Genomic DNA, 16,858 nt, shown 5'->3' on the forward strand with positions numbered 1-16,858 from the left:
ATGATAAGTGCACATGTTATGTGGTAGTTTTGTTATGACAACAACCCACATGTAATGTATCCACAAGTGAAAATAATATACTAATTAGAAGGAATATAATTATGCAAGAAAGGTCAAGGCTGTCACAAGTGTCTTGTAAACATGCACTTCCAACCAGTTCCATTAAAGAATTTGTCTGTTGCGCAAGTTACACAAGTGAAGTTAAGACTTGGCTTTCACGAATGTGACGAGATTATCCTGAATATGGGAGTCATATTGGGGCACCGGCATTGCCTAAGCGGATAAAGTTTCAGATTCCCCACATGGGTAATGTTTATAGCCCATTTCTGGTATTCCCCACCCATGATGTGGCTGGAATATTGTGAAAAGTGACACAAAACCATCCTCGCTGACATTGGGTATTCATATGCTATTGATACTGGGTTCAAGTATCAATAAATTTTAATGAGAATTGATTGACTTGCTGTTGCATCAAATCAGCCCAACAGAAATTAACCTGAGTATTTTCTACATAGATTGTGTCATATGTGCAAATCTTAGTGTAAGGTCAGTCCCTGGTGTGAATCACATGACGTTTGTGGGTACCAGTTGGCTATAAAGGAATCAGAATTTAGTACCACCGTTACTACCTGAGAGTAAGACAGCCATTCCCTGGTTGCGCTTAACTACATTGATTCTTTTGTTTGCTTTCAGATTATGGAATCACTGGCCCGTTTAGGCATCATGTGGTTGAAAATTCTTTAATGCAAGGCAACTTGGATTTAGATGCACTTGCCTCTAGAGTTGATGGGTCCTCCAACACTAATATGGAAGGCAGTCTGTATAAGCGGAAGGGTCCATTCCCTTGTCTTGTTTGTGGGAAAGTGTTCTTGGACTCGACTTCCCGACAGAACCATAAAGAGGCTGAGCATGATAAGCGTACATATGCATGTGTTTGTGGGAAGGAATACAAGTATAGGACTGGGCTCCGACGCCACAAGGAAAACTGCCCATTTGTCTTGAAGTCTTGATTCAGGAGTGCAATTACTATCCACTTGAGGGCCAGAATCTTGATTCAGCACTGAGGTCCTGCCATTTAGAGGGTCGAGAGTCTTGATTCAGGGCTGAGGTCCTGCCCATTAGAGGGTCGAGAGTCTTGATTCAGCACTGAGGTCCTGCCCATTAGAGGGTCGAGAGTCTTGATTCGGCACTGAGAGCTTGCCCATACGAAGGCGCAAGACTTGATTCAGGACTGAGGTCCTGCCCATTAGAGGGTCGAGAGTCTTGATTCGGCACTGAGAGCTTGCCCATACGAAGGCGCAAGACTTGATTCAGGGCTGAGGTCCAGCCCATTAGAGGGTCGAGAGTCTTGATTCGGCACTGAGAGCTTGCCCATACGAAGGCGCAAGACTTGATTCAGGGCTGAGGTCCAGCCCATTAGAGGGTCGAGAGTCTTGATTCGGCACTGAGAGCTTGCCCATACGAAGGCGCAAGACTTGATTCAGGGCTGAGGTCCAGCCCATTAGAGGGTCGAGAGTCTTGATTCGGCACTGAGAGCTTGCCCATACGAAGGCGCAAGACTTGATTCAGGACTGAGGTCCTGCCCATTAGAGGGTCGAGAGTCTTGATTCGGCACTGAGAGCTTGCCCATACGAAGGCGCAAGACTTGATTCAGGGCTGAGGTCCAGCCCATTAGTGGGTCGAGAGTCTTGATTCGGCACTGAGAGCTTGCCCATACGAAGGCGCAAGACTTGATTCAGGGCTGAGGTCCAGCCCATTAGAGGGTCGAGAGTCTTGATTCGGCACTGAGAGCTTGCCCATACGAAGGCGCAAGACTTGATTCAGGACTGAGGTCCTGCCCATTAGAGGGTCGAGAGTCTTGATTCGGCACTGAGAGCTTGCCCATACGAAGACGCAAGACTTGATTCAGGACTTGATCCTGCCCATTTCGGGGCCAGAGTCTTGATTCAGGGCTGAGGTCCAGCCCATTTGAGGGTCAGAGTCTGGATTCAATACTAAGGTCCTGCCCATTTTAGGGTCGGAGTCTTGATTCAGCACAGAAGTCCTGCCCATTAAAGACAAGAATCTTGATTCAGAAGAAAGATACTGCCCAACTGTATAACTCAGTTCTTGGTGAAGGACTGAGATACTACCCACTTGCAGGACCTTAGTCATGGTTCAAACAAATGAGAGTTGATTTTTGTTGAAATCTGGTTCTGTTATGTAAACCTCTGAAGTTGCTAAATAAGCTGTAGACATGTTGTGTAACTCATATCTACCCAATAGGATCACTACTATCTGCCTGGAGAAGTGTTAACAATAATTATACCATAGTCATTCTTATACATGTATTACCTTTACTCACCTGTTTCACTGAACACACGCTTTAACATTTTGGACTTGCTTCAAAGCTGACTGAAAGTACGTGATGCTGGACAATCAGCTGTGACCATTACGTCAACTCCAATTCACTTTACAGATAATGCTGACGCAGCTCCCATGACGCTGGCAGTACTGCTACAACTAGCTGTGCAAACATCGTAGTCAAATAAATATATTTTGACCAGCCATATTTTTGGCTTATAATCCATACATCTGCTGATGTTTTTCACCGATGCGGTGAATACGTGACCACCATTACCCCAAGCTGAAGCTGACAGGGCTTGAACTGACATTAGCATCAAGGCAACATCACTCTCACTCACTCACTCACTCACTCTCACTCACTCACGGTTATCAGTAGTGTAGCTATGGAGGAACTTGAAGTGATTATCTTATCGTAGGAAGAACTGCCTATGTTTTATTTTCTTAAGGCACCATTAGCCCAACTCATGCGCTAACTCACTCACTGCAGCCTTAGGTGACTCTCATCAACTGACTGAAACTAGAATGAACTTTTTGTTACTTTCAGGTATACAAAGTTCTGCAAGTTTCAGTCAGTCGTCACCTTACCCAGGCTTGATAATCGGACAGATGACAGACATGGCACATCCTTTTGGGCACATGAACTCAAAATCTCTGGACATGTGCTTCAACCTTAGCACCAGCTCAGGGCATGTCCAGAGACCTGATGGCACAACTTGCCCGGACTGTGGTCGTGAGTTTACGACTCACACCTCCATGATGGACCACAAGGCAGCAATCCATGACAAGGTGGCCTATATCTGTGTGTGCGGCAACAGCTATAAGTATAGGCCGGGTCTACTCAGACACAAACGTTCATGTCACGTGTTGAAGACTCAGTTGAATGAGTTGATGAACACTTTGACCTGACCCAAAACAAAAATGAACTGTCAGGATTCAGCAAATAATACAGATGTATAAACCAGACAGAATCATTGTGGTAAATCTATGGCTTGACTGTCATCACACTGTGAAGTTCTGAAGTTCTGAAGTTCTGAAGTCCTCATCATGTCAGCTATCCATAAACAGTTGTGCAAAACGTAGTATCTTATGACCCAAGGCTGCTGCACATGAGCAAGGCGGGAAACTCTTTCCTCTTTGTTAGCAGTGTCTCACTTTAATGCAGTATTGGTAGTTTGTGACAATGAAGTTTATCTCCTTGTCAAGTTTGTGTTTGCTATATTACTAGTAATGGTTGAATTATTTACTTGTAGCATCTTACTTAGTTACTTGGACTGTTGTATTTGCGACTGAGTACTTCTGATCTCATAATCAATTAGAACATGGTGTACAAGATGCATTAAACCATAGTTATCATGAACTCACTTACCATGAACTGACACATAACAAACTGTTGTTTTTTCATGCTGGTCTCTTACTTTTTGTTTTGGCTGAAAAATTCAACTTGCCACATTGGTACAATGTGTGAAGCCAGTTTCTGGTGTCTGCGGTGATATTGGTGGAATATTGCTAACAGTGGCATAAAACTCAATCACTAACTCAAAACTGTTAACTGAGGTACTGATGCCCCAAACTGTTCCCTAATTGGTGACAAAATGTCCACATATAAATACTGCTGTAATGATGCATAGAACTATTGATGGATTGCAGTTGTTGAGTCTCAAATAATGATTAATCGATGGGAGAAACGAAAAACTATCCATGCATTGGTAGCATGTGTGACTATTGAAGTGTGTAATTGACACTCCGTTGATACATGCACAGTGCAAATTGCAGTAAGTACCAGATTAGTTCACTTTGATTTAGAGTTATCTGCCCTGTTATCTCTTTAGCAATCTGGATCTGGATTCCAGGCTTCTTGAGAGTTATTAAATGAGACTGAAACTACATCAGCTTCTTTTCATTGCATATGAACTGTACATTCACTCGGGAAATGACTTAAAAGGAGACAATTCAAGAAGGCAAAATAAATTGCAATAGTATTGCAATAGTTGGTCACAATATTATGTTCCAAGAGACTATTGCTATCCCAATAGTTGTTTCCTCCTTAGTCATCTCTAATATACTCTTAAAAAAAAGTAGGGGATAATGAACTTTCAATTTGCATAGGAAGTGTAAACGTTAACAAACGTTTCAAGGACAGATATCTTATGAATGCACTATCATTTCCCTCTATTACCACCCCTAAACGGAACGTATGACATGCATGTGCACAGCGCAGCAGCCCCATACAGGTGAATGGGGTCCTATTCTTGATTTTGATGTTTTTTCAAGAAAGTCAAGAATTCACGAAGAACATTAATTTTGACACTCATCTTGCATCACACATTTGTTAGTTTTTGTTTCTAGTTTATTTTAAAATGAAAATCTCTTACAAGACATTTACATCGTTTTTCAAAAGCGACTACATTCCAAATAACTATGGTTCTAAGGAAACGGTGATGCACTCTCAAAACATGCAATAATATCATATCAAAATTGATTTTATGTTAACAATAAAACATTCAATAATATCATACAAACATTGAAATTTTGTAAATAAAAAAAAATGAATATCCTCTACTTTTTTTGAGGAGTATTATATAATGTTAAAGCACCTTCTGCTCTGGGAACTTACTTTAACTGTGTCTTTTTATCTGATACAAGAACATTTGACCACTGTATTCTTTATGTATCCTACCAGAGACAGCTTGAAACTAGACCGAACTTTTTGTTGCTTTCAGGTGAGAGGGGTTCAGTCGGTTTCAGTCTGTCTGAGGACGGATCAGTTGTCAGACATGTCTGGCCAGTGGACTTAAACTATCCTGAAACAAGACCTGTAGGTTTAGGCGTGTACTCTACACCTCGGACAGACAAGTCAAGTGGTGTGGCGTGTCCAATTTGTGGCAAGGTCTTCTCTGCCCATGGCTCTATGCTGGACCACAAGGCAGCCATTCATGATAAAGTGTCTTATGTGTGTGTCTGTGGCAAGACATACAAGTACAAACCTGGTCTGAGAAGACACAAGCAGACATGTCCAGTCATTAGGATGCAGAACTTCTCATAGTGTCTGTCTGAGAGGGTGTCTTGCATACTAGTCCACTCAGTAGGATGGAGAACTTAGTAGGATGTCTTAGTGTCTGAGATGAACTCTGAGTGTCTTTGAAACCACATGCAGACTTATCCAGTTATTAAGGATGGAGAATTGTCTTAGTGTTTGAGATGAGAGTGTCTGAGGGACTGTCTAGAAACCACTTGCAGACTTTGACCAGTCACTAAGATGCAGAACTTGTCTTAGTGTCTGAGATCAGGGAGACTTTATATAGAGCGAGAAGAAACTCCTGGAAAAGCCCCTGAACATATGCTGCGGGTCGTTATGTAACCAGTGTAGCCAATATGATGGCAGCGCAGTATTTCGATTGAGTCTGGTTTATTTTCTACAGCTGATTTAAGTCCCTGACTGTTGTTGTAAGAACTGAAATCCTATGTGTAGAAGATAAGTTAATTATTTTGTCACTTCAGTTTAAGTCAAATAATTTGTATTAGTGTCCGTATTAGGACAAGATTTGTAGTAAAGTTTCAAGTTGGTATGCTATAGCTTACTGTCTTCTGTTCTCAATTCACCGCGAAGATAGACTAAATTGTGTAGATAAAAACCTCTTTCACACATTTGTTTACTTATTAGAAGGGAAACATACTTTTTGTTGAAAGGTATTTGCAAGTAATAGTGATAGTTTTATGACTATTTGAGGTGTGTGAAAAACGTGACATATCGCTGATCTGATCTGATCCACCATTTGTTTATGGTAATTACTTCAAAAGCATCTTTCACATACACCATTAATTCTTATGAGGGGAATATGCTATCATGTGATATGTGTTTGAGAGTTATAGTTCCATAACTTCTTTATTTCTTGTTGATCTTATTACTTGAAAAACTGGAAAGATGTTTAGAATGCTTTGTTACAGTTTTACACTTTCTGTTTTTGAGGGGTGTGTGACAGTGTCAGTTAACATTTTGTTAATGTCCATTCCATTCCCCACGTGCAATAAGATATCTGAATTAATTATCAGTGTAAACAAAAATGTCTCAAAGTAGATTTTTAAAAAGGACAGTTGATGTTCACACATGTGTTTTTGAGATACTTTTGCATTCTTTAACATGTTTTAGGAGGGAAGGTCGTGATGTATCATTTATTCTTTCATTCATTCATTCACATATGTACTTCTTTCTTTATTTTTTTCTTTCATTCTTTCATTCACATAATTCTTGCTCTTAATTCTGACTATAATTCATATCATTCATTCATTATAAAATTCTGACTGATACAATAAACTGGCTGAAGTTCTGTTAAACACAGCTAAAGTTGCGCTGGGAGCGAGCCGAATCACTGTGTGTGTTGGAGCATGTGGAGACACACGTTAATTAGTACAAATGGTAAAGGAAGCGAGCGAGTGACCTATCCCTGTTTTAGATTATCCCTGCTGAGATGAACCCGTGAAAGTCTGAGAGGGTGTCCTAGAAACCACATGCAAACTTGTCATGTCATTAAGGTTGGAGTGTCTGAGAAGACTTTTCCAGTCACTAGGATGCAGGACTTGTCTTAGTGTCTGAGATGAAGTCAGAGTGTCTGAAAGACTGTCTAGAAACCACTTACAGACTTGACCAGCCACTAGGATGCAGGACTTGTTGTAGTGTCTGAGATGAACTCGTGGAAGTCTGATAAGCTTTTCTAGAAACCACACACACAATTGCGTTTTCAACAATAGGGAGAAGTTGTTTCAGTGTTTGAGAATAACTTGATTTGGTGTGTCTGAAAGGTTGCTCTGGAAACCACAACCAGTTAAGTCCCGTTATAGAGATGGCAATCCTTAGTGACTGAAACTAACACTCTGAAACCATAAACATAATCTTGCTTACATAACATGGGGGTGGAGAAACTATGATTACACAATGCCATTTAGAACGTGGTCAAATGTAACATATGTCATATTTGGGATTACACTTTCTTGGTAAAATACAAATTCTAGTACTTTTTGAGTCTAGTCCCATCCAGTATTCGAACCGACACCCTCAGCGTCAGGCACCTAATCGCCAGCACACAAAGTCAGACGCCTAACCCACTCAGCCACCACGACTTCCACCAGGTGGAGAAACTGACATTTACTGTTTGAGATAGACTCTGTGACAACACATGCTGTATGCTTAACATAATTAACAGAATGTAAATGTGTGTTGTCTTTATGACTGAGGAACTATTATGAAAAGACTCTTGAAGGCTATATTTTTCTCTGGTAATCTGGTTGGAGCTGTGATCTTATCTCTAAGGTGAATGTAACCTTAGAACTACCATTTCTTTGTGCAGCAGGTGTAAATATGGTGTCTTAGAACACAAAGGCATGCTGTTCACAAAGTTGGTAAGGCTTTGTGTGAATGTGACTGAGAGACTGTTTTAGAGGACAACAGTAGACGTTGACTCGCAATGATGTCTGTATTTTGTTTAGTTTCTCATCTCCCAGACCTTTCAGTCTGACAAATAATGTTTATAAAAAGTCTTATGTTATTGCCACTGTGGAAATAGGTTGAGACAGTGACATCACAGATTAAAGCTAGTTGCTTGGAAACTACTTTGTGTTTCTGAGAGGACACATGTATTTCAGTAAGCAGGACAGATGTCAACATTTGTCTTCTCAGAATGATACTGATACTGACAGATGTGATTTTGTGTAGAATTCCATAGCTGTGTACCCAAGGTGCCTTTCACCTGGGCACTCCAGAAATGAAACTATAACACATGTCTACCCAGATTTAAATTGTAACACATGTCTGCCCAGGCTGAAATTGTAACAGAAAAGTTCCTAGCTACCAAAAATGTTCCTCGCTTGAAATCCTAACAGAAATATGCCATTTAGTGAATGAAATAAGGCCTGTTAGATGGACCGTCTAATTTGCAGCTCGCTAACCCGATCGTCTTTCAAACAAATTGAAATGTTTTCCATATATCTAAGTGAATTCATCATATCTTGTCTGATCTGGTTAAATCCATTTGGGGCTCATAATATTTTATTGTTACCGACCTTGATGGCTGGGTTTGGGGGTTATTTCAAACACTGCTATTAACCTGACACCTCTGCAGCTGGTCAAAGAGGACATGCGTTAGGTTTTCATTTCTGTTGTCATACACTTTAATGAGTAATTGGCACAAGAAGGTGCTGTTGTCAGTTGGATTTGGAATGTATGATTTCCACTCAAAGATGTTCAGCCATAATTGATTTTTTTCCATTGTTTGGAAACTAGCTATCAGCAAAGCGATCAGTTCAAGACTCAGGTGCTGTTTCTAGATTTCAGTTTTGGTCATGGTACATTCTGTAAGTAAATTAGCCCAAGGGCTACCCATCTTTAGTACTCTGAAGGACAATAAACCTTCAAATAGATGATTATTGTTTCATTACTTTTACTATGAAAGCATCATAAGCAATGCAACCTTTGAGGTCCACACAGTTTAACCAACTTTTTTTTTAACTCGTCCAAGCAGATGTTCAGAAAAATTCTTCTTCTGACTCTTTGGAAGGGAAACCTATGTTGCTTATGAAAGCAACACAAACTGAGGTTCACACAGTGTAACAATCACTTTTATGTCAGTCTCTCTTTTATGAAATCATCCACACAGACATCAGTTTGTTAGCAAATTTCTTCATTAGACCTTCTGATAAGAATCATTTGTTGTTTATGAAAGTAGCACAATCACTGAAGTTGACACAGCTTAACAATCAGTTTTGAATCAGTCTCTCTTTTATGACTTTGTCCAAACAAACCTTCAATTCTTTAGAAAGTATTTATGTCAGATCCTTTAGGATATGAATGTTTGTATCTAATGAAGCCATCTTGATTGATGTAGACCAGCTGAAAAACATGTTAACATGAGATGGTGCAGAATACTGCATAGTTACTTGGATACTACTGGGTTGTCATGGTGATGCTTGCTGAGTCGTCTCATCATTATTGAAGACAAGCAGTTCATGTTGTCGTTGTAAAATGAAGACTAAATAAAGAGAATGTCTTGTTATTGAACGGCTTTGAAGTTGTTTTGTCCAATTAAGCATATCTTATATTACAGCCATGACACAATTTAACAGGACTAACACACTGCAAGAAATTATAGATTAATGCTTCTGTGTAAATAATGCTCCCAGCTTCATCCTTCGCTTGGATACCATCAGCATTCTGTCATGATGGACAGATGATCTGAAAATTAAAGTTCCATAATGGACTAATCTCTCCATCTGTTGATTCTACTTCCTGAATCAACTGATTTGATGATTTCTTGTACCAGAGCCGTGGTGATATGGCATATTTACGCCGTTTCTGTGATTTTGCGTAATGACATATTGATCACCGAATTGAGACTATTGTCCAGATTACAAGCTGTAATCGATCTGAGAAGTCATGTACAGCTCATTGTTCTCAACATATACTGTCAGTGCTAGAGAATAACTGGTGTTTATGATCTGTCTGAAAACAGATTCCATTGGGCGTAAATGGCAAAGTTATTTGACTGCATAGCTGATAATAATCATGTTCGCAGGTGTTTTCAAAAAGGTTAGTGCGTCCTGCCTTACCAGTAGTGTTTGCTGCTCACAGTTTGCATAAAGAAAATAAGAGTTGCCAGACTTGCACGCTGAAACAGCAGCATTTGAACAAACCAGTGATGTGATAGCATGTGATAGCAATGGGACTCATTGATTAGCTGGTCAGCATTTAGAATAAAATAATAAAAATTAAAACATGTAAATATCGACAATTTATTAGGGCTTCTTGCCATAAGGCAGAAGACCTATTGTAATTACTGATGTTTTTATTATTATTATTATTATTATTATTTATTTTTCCGCCGTATTTTGTTCCAGCCCTACAAAGAGCACCAGTGGACAGAATCGCTTGAAAAAAATCAGGCAGATGCGCACCGAGGTGTAGATATTCCCCATTAAAATCTCTAGGCTGTGGGCCCAATAGCAAAGGGCAGATAAATCAAAATTAATTCAAAATTTTCAATTTGAAATGCAAATATCTCCAAAACTACTGCTGCAATGACTACCAAACTTCTTGAGCAGATGCGCAATCAAAATGTCTACAATTTCGCCTGGACGGGTCGAGTCGCTAAAATGCACCGTTTGGCCGCTATTTGCGATTGAAGTTTTTGCTGCTGTTTTTCAGCCCAATTCTGACTACTTTGCTCCCAAAATCTGCTGCACTACAACTACAACAGCTACCGCTTTCAAACTTGCCATACTTTGTCTCTAGGCACCTCCCTACGCAACGACATCGTCAAATGCGACAATGTGGATTCGATGGCCGCCATATTGGATGCTACTTCGGCTCAAAAGTTGACTACAAAAACGTAAACAGGCTTCTCTCTGAATTTTTTTGCAAGCCATACGTAGCAGATACAACACTTCAAATACATGTTCTGAAGTTGCTTTTGGCTGGTGAACAATTTTTGTTCTTAGTCATATATCAAAAGTCACGTGATGCGGCCGCCATATTGGATTGAAGCTGTTGAAAGGAAATTTGCAGATTTTGTGAAGTACGCATTTTCCGCAATCCATAACTCTGAAAGTTTTGCCAGCAGAACATTGAAATTTTGCAGATATAGAATACCTACCTAAAATATGTCGCAAGTGAAAGTTTGTTGCGATATCTTGCTTAGTTACGCATATGGAGATGTTTACTTTTGTTGTTTATTTTCAACTCAGATGTATTTTCAAAAAATCGCAGCACCATGACTATTACAGCTACGCAGCTAAAATCTTGCAGTGTCTTGTAACTTGATGTGTTGAACATTTTTTGTTCTTTGATGCATGTCAAAATGTGAATTGTTTGGCGGCCATATTGGATTTTCTCAGATTCTTATGACACTGCATTTGAAACGCTGTAACTACTAGAGTTTTACACAGAATGACGTGAAAATCGGCATAGTGCATCAGCATGAGATGCTTCACATTTCGTGTTCTTACATGTATATCAAAAGTTGCATCGTTTGACGGCCATGTGGCTTTGAAAATGGGAGAAATCTAATATGCGTCTAAAACGGCATAAAACAGCATATAACTCCATTACTATTGATCCAATCGCTTCCATATTTTGCATGTGGCTTGGTCATGTGAAGGCGAACATTTTTGGGCGGGGGTCAAAATTCGATATCTCTAACCGTTTGGCCGCCATCTTGGATTGAAGTTTTTCGTTTGTCGGGGTTGCCATGGCAACAAAAGTTGAAATCCGAATGACTTGATTTTTACAGCATTGTTACGCACAGTCAAGGGGATGCTATGTGCAAAATCTCAACTCCGTACGTTGAATAGTTCCCGAGATAATGGAGATACAGTATTTTGACGGACAGACATACGAACAGACAACGGACAAGTTTGTCAGCAAATCTAACCAGCGCATATGATACAGCGGGTCCGGGCAAATCAGAAACACTAATTGCTTTCAACCTAGATGCAATAACAATGTCGTCTTAGCTCGCGAAAGAAAGGTCTTTTTCTTGTGTCTAACCAGTCAAATGACCTTGACACGTGACCTTGGTGACCTTGACTAAAAAACAATGTTTGTTTGCCATGCTATCAAATGCAAGTGTCAAAACCTCGAAAAACTCAAAAATAATTAGGGCTTCTTGCCATAAGGCAGAAGACCTATTGTAATTACTGATGTTTTTATTATTATTATTATTATTATTATTTATTTTTCCGCCGTATTTTGTTCCAGCCCTACAAAGAGCACCAGTGGACAGAATCGCTTGAAAAAAATCAGGCAGATGCGCACCGAGGTGTAGATATTCCCCATTAAAATCTCTAGGCTGTGGGCCCAATAGCAAAGGGCAGATAAATCAAAATTAATTCAAAATTTTCAATTTGAAATGCAAATATCTCCAAAACTACTGCTGCAATGACTACCAAACTTCTTGAGCAGATGCGCAATCAAAATGTCTACAATTTCGCCTGGACGGGTCGAGTCGCTAAAATGCACCGTTTGGCCGCTATTTGCGATTGAAGTTTTTGCTGCTGTTTTTCAGCCCAATTCTGACTACTTTGCTCCCAAAATCTGCTGCACTACAACTACAACAGCTACCGCTTTCAAACTTGCCATACTTTGTCTCTAGGCACCTCCCTACGCAACGACATCGTCAAATGCGACAATGTGGATTCGATGGCCGCCATATTGGATGCTACTTCGGCTCAAAAGTTGACTACAAAAACGTAAACAGGCTTCTCTCTGAATTTTTTTGCAAGCCATACGTAGCAGATACAACACTTCAAATACATGTTCTGAAGTTGCTTTTGGCTGGTGAACAATTTTTGTTCTTAGTCATATATCAAAAGTCACGTGATGCGGCCGCCATATTGGATTGAAGCTGTTGAAAGGAAATTTGCAGATTTTGTGAAGTACGCATTTTCCGCAATCCATAACTCTGAAAGTTTTGCCAGCAGAACATTGAAATTTTGCAGATATAGAATACCTACCTAAAATATGTCGCAAGTGAAAGTTTGTTGCGATATCTTGCTTAGTTACGCATATGGAGATGTTTACTTTTGTTGTTTATTTTCAACTCAGATGTATTTTCAAAAAATCGCAGCACCATGACTATTACAGCTACGCAGCTAAAATCTTGCAGTGTCTTGTAACTTGATGTGTTGAACATTTTTTGTTCTTTGATGCATGTCAAAATGTGAATTGTTTGGCGGCCATATTGGATTTTCTCAGATTCTTATGACACTGCATTTGAAACGCTGTAACTACTAGAGTTTTACACAGAATGACGTGAAAATCGGCATAGTGCATCAGCATGAGATGCTTCACATTTCGTGTTCTTACATGTATATCAAAAGTTGCATCGTTTGACGGCCATGTGGCTTTGAAAATGGGAGAAATCTAATATGCGTCTAAAACGGCATAAAACAGCATATAACTCCATTACTATTGATCCAATCGCTTCCATATTTTGCATGTGGCTTGGTCATGTGAAGGCGAACATTTTTGGGCGGGGGTCAAAATTCGATATCTCTAACCGTTTGGCCGCCATCTTGGATTGAAGTTTTTCGTTTGTCGGGGTTGCCATGGCAACAAAAGTTGAAATCCGAATGACTTGATTTTTACAGCATTGTTACGCACAGTCAAGGGGATGCTATGTGCAAAATCTCAACTCCGTACGTTGAATAGTTCCCGAGATAATGGAGATACAGTATTTTGACGGACAGACATACGAACAGACAACGGACAAGTTTGTCAGCAAATCTAACCAGCGCATATGATACAGCGGGTCCGGGCAAATCAGAAACACTAATTGCTTTCAACCTAGATGCAATAACAATGTCGTCTTAGCTCGCGAAAGAAAGGTCTTTTTCTTGTGTCTAACCAGTCAAATGACCTTGACACGTGACCTTGGTGACCTTGACTAAAAAACAATGTTTGTTTGCCATGCTATCAAATGCAAGTGTCAAAACCTCGAAAAACTCAAAAATAATTAGGGCTTCTTGCCATAAGGCAGAAGACCTATTGTAATTACTGATGTTTTTATTATTATTATTATTATTATTATTTATTTTTCCGCCGTATTTTGTTCCAGCCCTACAAAGAGCACCAGTGGACAGAATCGCTTGAAAAAAATCAGGCAGATGCGCACCGAGGTGTAGATATTCCCCATTAAAATCTCTAGGCTGTGGGCCCAATAGCAAAGGGCAGATAAATCAAAATTAATTCAAAATTTTCAATTTGAAATGCAAATATCTCCAAAACTACTGCTGCAATGACTACCAAACTTCTTGAGCAGATGCGCAATCAAAATGTCTACAATTTCGCCTGGACGGGTCGAGTCGCTAAAATGCACCGTTTGGCCGCTATTTGCGATTGAAGTTTTTGCTGCTGTTTTTCAGCCCAATTCTGACTACTTTGCTCCCAAAATCTGCTGCACTACAACTACAACAGCTACCGCTTTCAAACTTGCCATACTTTGTCTCTAGGCACCTCCCTACGCAACGACATCGTCAAATGCGACAATGTGGATTCGATGGCCGCCATATTGGATGCTACTTCGGCTCAAAAGTTGACTACAAAAACGTAAACAGGCTTCTCTCTGAATTTTTTTGCAAGCCATACGTAGCAGATACAACACTTCAAATACATGTTCTGAAGTTGCTTTTGGCTGGTGAACAATTTTTGTTCTTAGTCATATATCAAAAGTCACGTGATGCGGCCGCCATATTGGATTGAAGCTGTTGAAAGGAAATTTGCAGATTTTGTGAAGTACGCATTTTCCGCAATCCATAACTCTGAAAGTTTTGCCAGCAGAACATTGAAATTTTGCAGATATAGAATACCTACCTAAAATATGTCGCAAGTGAAAGTTTGTTGCGATATCTTGCTTAGTTACGCATATGGAGATGTTTACTTTTGTTGTTTATTTTCAACTCAGATGTATTTTCAAAAAATCGCAGCACCATGACTATTACAGCTACGCAGCTAAAATCTTGCAGTGTCTTGTAACTTGATGTGTTGAACATTTTTTGTTCTTTGATGCATGTCAAAATGTGAATTGTTTGGCGGCCATATTGGATTTTCTCAGATTCTTATGACACTGCATTTGAAACGCTGTAACTACTAGAGTTTTACACAGAATGACGTGAAAATCGGCATAGTGCATCAGCATGAGATGCTTCACATTTCGTGTTCTTACATGTATATCAAAAGTTGCATCGTTTGACGGCCATGTGGCTTTGAAAATGGGAGAAATCTAATATGCGTCTAAAACGGCATAAAACAGCATATAACTCCATTACTATTGATCCAATCGCTTCCATATTTTGCATGTGGCTTGGTCATGTGAAGGCGAACATTTTTGGGCGGGGGTCAAAATTCGATATCTCTAACCGTTTGGCCGCCATCTTGGATTGAAGTTTTTCGTTTGTCGGGGTTGCCATGGCAACAAAAGTTGAAATCCGAATGACTTGATTTTTACAGCATTGTTACGCACAGTCAAGGGGATGCTATGTGCAAAATCTCAACTCCGTACGTTGAATAGTTCCCGAGATAATGGAGATACAGTATTTTGACGGACAGACATACGAACAGACAACGGACAAGTTTGTCAGCAAATCTAACCAGCGCATATGATACAGCGGGTCCGGGCAAATCAGAAACACTAATTGCTTTCAACCTAGATGCAATAACAATGTCGTCTTAGCTCGCGAAAGAAAGGTCTTTTTCTTGTGTCTAACCAGTCAAATGACCTTGACACGTGACCTTGGTGACCTTGACTAAAAAACAATGTTTGTTTGCCATGCTATCAAATGCAAGTGTCAAAACCTCGAAAAACTCAAAAATAATTAGGGCTTCTTGCCATAAGGCAGAAGACCTATTGTAATTACTGATGTTTTTATTATTATTATTATTATTATTATTTATTTTTCCGCCGTATTTTGTTCCAGCCCTACAAAGAGCACCAGTGGACAGAATCGCTTGAAAAAAATCAGGCAGATGCGCACCGAGGTGTAGATATTCCCCATTAAAATCTCTAGGCTGTGGGCCCAATAGCAAAGGGCAGATAAATCAAAATTAATTCAAAATTTTCAATTTGAAATGCAAATATCTCCAAAACTACTGCTGCAATGACTACCAAACTTCTTGAGCAGATGCGCAATCAAAATGTCTACAATTTCGCCTGGACGGGTCGAGTCGCTAAAATGCACCGTTTGGCCGCTATTTGCGATTGAAGTTTTTGCTGCTGTTTTTCAGCCCAATTCTGACTACTTTGCTCCCAAAATCTGCTGCACTACAACTACAACAGCTACCGCTTTCAAACTTGCCATACTTTGTCTCTAGGCACCTCCCTACGCAACGACATCGTCAAATGCGACAATGTGGATTCGATGGCCGCCATATTGGATGCTACTTCGGCTCAAAAGTTGACTACAAAAACGTAAACAGGCTTCTCTCTGAATTTTTTTGCAAGCCATACGTAGCAGATACAACACTTCAAATACATGTTCTGAAGTTGCTTTTGGCTGGTGAACAATTTTTGTTCTTAGTCATATATCAAAAGTCACGTGATGCGGCCGCCATATTGGATTGAAGCTGTTGAAAGGAAATTTGCAGATTTTGTGAAGTACGCATTTTCCGCAATCCATAACTCTGAAAGTTTTGCCAGCAGAACATTGAAATTTTGCAGATATAGAATACCTACCTAAAATATGTCGCAAGTGAAAGTTTGTTGCGATATCTTGCTTAGTTACGCATATGGAGATGTTTACTTTTGTTGTTTATTTTCAACTCAGATGTATTTTCAAAAAATCGCAGCACCATGACTATTACAGCTACGCAGCTAAAATCTTGCAGTGTCTTGTAACTTGATGTGTTGAACATTTTTTGTTCTTTGATGCATGTCAAAATGTGAATTGTTTGGCGGCCATATTGGATTTTCTCAGATTCTTATGACACTGCATTTGAAACGCTGTAACTACTAGAGTTTTACACAGAATGACG

The 16,858-nt window shown here is 39.8% G+C and overlaps 1 protein-coding gene across 4 annotated transcripts in view; it reads left to right on the plus strand.

The window, feature by feature from the left end:
• LOC137281728 (zinc finger and SCAN domain-containing protein 31-like) overlaps nucleotides 1-16,858 on the plus strand; it is a 107,922-nt gene that overhangs the window by 28,603 nt on the left and 62,461 nt on the right. Inside the window, exons 2-3 of one of the 4 annotated variants that reach the window (XR_010956761.1) lie at nucleotides 2,891-4,118; nucleotides 5,067-5,907. The exons of the other annotated variants lie outside the window; for them this stretch is intronic. The gene's annotated coding sequence lies outside the window, so the exon portion shown is untranslated. Of the gene's footprint in view, nucleotides 1-2,890; nucleotides 4,119-5,066; nucleotides 5,908-16,858 lie in introns of those variants that run through there. 4 annotated transcript variants of the gene reach the window in all.

Source organism: Haliotis asinina, chromosome 4 (genome assembly GCF_037392515.1).
Source record: "Haliotis asinina isolate JCU_RB_2024 chromosome 4, JCU_Hal_asi_v2, whole genome shotgun sequence".
In the NCBI taxonomy this organism is placed as follows: domain Eukaryota; kingdom Metazoa; phylum Mollusca; class Gastropoda; order Lepetellida; family Haliotidae; genus Haliotis; species Haliotis asinina.